This window comes from Piliocolobus tephrosceles, chromosome 6 (genome assembly GCF_002776525.5).
Source record: "Piliocolobus tephrosceles isolate RC106 chromosome 6, ASM277652v3, whole genome shotgun sequence".
Taxonomy (NCBI): domain Eukaryota; kingdom Metazoa; phylum Chordata; class Mammalia; order Primates; family Cercopithecidae; genus Piliocolobus; species Piliocolobus tephrosceles.
The window spans coordinates 1,630,386-1,635,025 of record NC_045439.1 but is presented as its reverse complement, the minus strand read 5'-3'; the positions used below and the strand labels follow the sequence as shown (position 1 = coordinate 1,635,025).

Below are 4,640 nucleotides of genomic sequence, written 5' to 3'. Positions count from 1 at the left end.
AAAAAAAAAAAAAAAAAAAAAAAAAAAAAAAACAAGACAAAAAAAAAGGCTATTTTTGAGCAGTTGTAGGTTTAAAAAAAAAAAAAAAAAAAAAAAATTCTTCTTCAGGGTGTCCGGGCAGCTCTGGGCTCTTTATGCTACTATTCACATTATAGAGTCAGTTTGTTAAGCTCCCCACAGACACAGAACCAAGTCCTGTTGGGGTTTTGGGAGGAATATTATTGAACCAAAGCAATTCAGAAAGAATTGGCATCTTCACAAGGTTGTGTCTTCCAATACAGGGGCATGTTTTATCTTGTTATTTGGTGTTGCTTATTTCTGTCAATACAATTTTTAGTCTCAGATCAATTTGTTAGATATATTCCTAGATGTCCAATATTCTTTGATGCTTTTAAATTACATTTTTTACTTGTTTGTTGATGTAGAAGTATAATTTGAATTTGTTTTTCCTGTTTTTTTTGTTTGTTTGTTTGGTTGGTTTTGTCTCATTGTGTTGCATTTTGGACAATATCTTCAGATCGGTTTTCTAGTTTATTCATCTTTCTTTAGCTGTATAAAATCTGCTGTTAAAACTTGTGCATGGAGTTCTAATTTTTGGTTAATTTTCAGTTTTAAATATTTTTATTTGGTTCTTTTCCAAATCTTCTCTGACATGTTTTATAGTTTTCAGTCTCCTATAGATATGTTTGAATTTTTGAATATCTTTTAGACTTACAAGCATCGTTATTTGATGTGATCTGATCTTCTGCTTATAATTCCAAAACCTGAAGTCTTCGTACATCTGTTTCTATTGTCTTTCGTTTTTGCTGGCTCTTGATTGTGAATTTAACTTTATTTTGTGTGTGGTTATCTTTGTGTGCTAGAGATTATATTTGAAAAAGTGCTTGTAAGAATAATTTGAGCCTTAGGATGATAGTACCTTTTCTTTTCTTTCATTTTCTTTTCTTTTTTCTTTTCTTTGCTTTTCTTTTCTTTTCAAGATGTGTTTCACTTTGTCGCCTAGGCTGGAGTGTAGTGGTGTGAGCTCAGCTCACTGCAGCCTCCACCTCCCAGGTTCAAGCGATTCTCCTGCCTTAGCCTCCTGAGTAGCTGGGATTACAGGCATGTGCCACCACACCTGGCTAATTTTTGTATTTTTAGCAGAGGCAGGGTTTCACCATGTTGGCCAGGCTGGTCTCTAACTCCTGACCTCAAGTATACCAAAGTGCTGGGATTATAGGCGTGAGCCACCGTGCCTGGCCAATAGTACCTTTCTTTAAGGATGATGTTGGTTTGCTTTTTTTCAGGTGCCTAGTGGGGCACTACCCATCTGGAAGTATTTTATGTGAAGTTTAAGCCTTGAGATTTCCTGCACCAGGACCACTAATGTCGCCATCACAAATGGCAGGTCCGCACCAGGACTGATTTACTTCTGACTCACCCATGGCCTTCAGGCTTAGAGTTGGGGCCTTGTCAGATTCCTCTCTCTTACCAACTCTGGGCTTTGACTCTGTTGTCCCTAATGCCATGCTGATAAATAATTAATAACTGGCTCTTCAGAAAAAAGAAACAGTTTTGATCTGCAGCACCTGCCAATTCCCGTGGTGTAAACACTCTCGCCATGGCTGACTTCAGGTTACCAGCACAACATCACTGAGTGCGGGATTGGAAAGAGATGCCCATGGCTGGCTCTTCAGAGTCCTCTGAGCCTTGCTGGTTCTCCCTCACCTGCCACTCAGATGATGGGTGCAACAGTCATTCCTGAGGCTGCCGAGTTCTTTAAAGCAGAAGCAGCTGACTCTTGCTTACGTTTTGCAGTACTTCCTGGGCTCTTGCCTCCTGGTAATGCATCCTGGTAATGCATTCTTTGCTACCTGATTTGTTCTTTTCTGCTTTAAAGAAGATTGGGGAAAAAAATTTTTTTTTTTTGAGACAGGGTCTCGCTCTGTCACCCAGGCTGATCATGGCTCACTGTATCCTCCACCTCTCAGGCTCAAGGGAACCTCCTACCTCAGCCTCCCAAGTAGCTAAGACCACAGGTATGTGCCACCACATTAGGCTAGGTTTTTTTTTTTTTGTATTTTTGATAGTAGAGATGGGGTTTCGCTATATTGTCCAGGCTAGTCCTGAGCTCCTGGCCTCAAGTGAGTCACCTACCTTGACCTCTCAAAGTGTTGGGATTATAGGCATGAGCCACCATGCCCGACCAATTGAAATATTTTAATCCAGCTTCTCTAGTTGTGTTCAGTGGAAGAGTTGGTCCTAGTCACTAATCTGCTATTACTGGATGGAGGAATTTCCTATTTTCTGTTGTAAGGACAGGAAAAAGCAGAAAATACAGAAAAGGAAGAAAAGAGCAACCATCTCTCAAGGGTACTGCTGCCTAACAAGAACACTGCTGACATTTGGAAAACTGTTCTCTGATTTTATTCTTATTGGAATGCATAACAACCAGCTAGGGCCCGTGTTGCCGGAGCGGGCAGTTGTGTACAGGGAGACAGCTGGTTATGGCCAGCTCCTGCTCTTGACAGAGCTTCTCAGCCTCTTGGAGCCTCTGTCCCCTCAGCTGCTGAAGGAACACATCTCCTGCACTTCTCGAGTTGCTGCCGGAACTAAGGTGACTCCAGGTTCTGCAGTTTGGGCTCCTTAGCCGCTCAGCAAATGTCAGCAGGTCCAGAAGCAAGGCTCCTCAGCCGCAGAGTGAATGCAAATGTCCCTGTTGTAAATGGCCACAGGGCCCAGGGCTCTGCAACCTTGGATGCCCGGGATCAGACCAGCTGTCAGCCGCTTTGGAATCTGGGTTTATGGGGGACCAGGGCCTCATAAATGTCAAAGCATGCATTCTCGGCAGTCCAGGAGTTGGAAAATGTGTCTCTGAGGGGAGCATTCCTTCCATGCACACAGCTGTCCGGCTCACGTTTTTATCCTTGAGCCATAATTAGTCCTCTCCCCTGACCCTGAATTCCTGCCCCGGCCAAAAGCACGCTGTGGCCCCGGGGCCCGCGGCTCCTCATGTTCGGTGCCCCTTCTGCTCTCCTGCAGCTGTGGCAGGTGGAAGAGCTGTTGGGGGTGGGAAGGGGGCCTGGAGGGACAAGGATGGGCTGGGGAGGGCTCCCGAGGCAGTGGACACTGTGGGCTTTGGGGACTGCATGACTGTGGGGGGGGGGCATATGCTGCTGGGCTCCTGGCCTCTTGGAGTCCTCTATGTGCCAAGATAGAGCCTGTTACCCTCCCTGAGCAGGTGTGAGCGGACACCCGTCCCCTGCCCTGCATGGGAGGTGAATGGTCCACGAAGTGGGGAGATGAGGGTCAGACCCCGGCCTTCCCACACAGGATGGCTGCTCAGGCCCAGGACAGTGAGTGATCATCAGAAATCCTGTCCCTGCCCATAGAGGGTGCTTCCCAGTTCACAGTGACACAGCCTGGCCTGCTCCTCTTCCAGCCACCCAAGGCAAGACACAGAGCAGGAGGCTGAGGCTGGTGTGAGGGAAAGGGAGATGCAGCAAGGAGACACCCCAACCTTGTCTGAGCTACAGACAGGTGAGGACTTCTCCCTCACCTGGTATTTTCCACTGTGTTCTGAAGAGCGGGTGACACCCACCCCAGGGTGGATCCAGGATGGATCCCTGGATTTCCTGCCATCTACAGTGGCCCTCCTCATTTCTCCTGGCTAGCCGCAGCCTAGGATGGAGAATGCATCATGGTCACTGACACTTGGCACCCTTTTCCAGCCTCAATGGCCTGGCAGAGCCAGTGGGGACACAGCAATAATGTGGGTGGCAGTAATAACAGCAGCTGAACCACCTGAGCACCATCCTGGCCAGGCACAGCCTGAGCTCTGTGAACAGTGAAGTCCATCTGGTCTCTCAGTGGCCTGCAAGTGGCTCTAACTATTATCCTCATTCTCTGAAGGAGGAAAACAAGGCAAGGAGATTTAAATAATTGTTAAAGGTCAGGTACCTTCACAAAGGCTGAAGCGGAAGTCAGATGATAGTGTCTGGGTGGAGACCCCATATTCTTACCCTCAACTCTGAGCCATCTGCTATACAACATGTATTTGCTGAGTGGAAGGTGTGTGGCCTGAACCATGCTCACTTCTGGTCCAGAACTCTTTCCTCAGGGCCCTGGGACATTCACGTTTAGTGTACAGTGGTATATGTATGCTGAGTTCCTACATTAGGCCAGCCACATAGTCAGCACTAATTGCTAAAAGAATAACTGAATAAGGATAAATGCTTGAGGGGATGGATACTCCATTCTCCATGATGTGATTATTTCACATTGCTTGCTTGTATCAAAACATCTCATGTACCTTATGAATATATACACCTATTATGTACTCACAAAAATTAAAAATTAAAAAAGAAGATACAAGTTAAACATCTGGCCACTTATGATGATATAAAAAGTAATAAGGACAAAATATAAATAAAAGATTATAAGCAACAACAACAACAAGCATAACTGGATAAAAGGAAAAAAATCCCATTCCATGATGAGGAAACTAAGGTTCTAGGGAGTCAGTAAGTGGGGTCTGGGCTCCTGGCTGAGCTCTTAACCCAGAGCCTTAGCAGTTACATTTTCCACAGAAGGACAGAATGAGCACCTGGGAGAGGCTCACTTGAAGTCCCCTTGCCATCAAGGGGCAAGGGTGGCACCTA

General features: G+C 45.8%; 1 long non-coding RNA gene across 1 annotated transcript in view; it reads left to right on the top strand.

The window, feature by feature from the left end:
• LOC111538177 overlaps positions 1–4,335 on the top strand; it is a 22,524-nt gene extending 18,189 nt beyond the window's left edge. Inside the window, exon 2 of the long non-coding RNA XR_002730246.1 lies at positions 1,287–4,335. This is a non-coding gene — a long non-coding RNA (uncharacterized LOC111538177). The remainder of the gene's footprint in view (positions 1–1,286) is intronic.
• Positions 4,336–4,640: the final 305 nt, after the last annotated feature.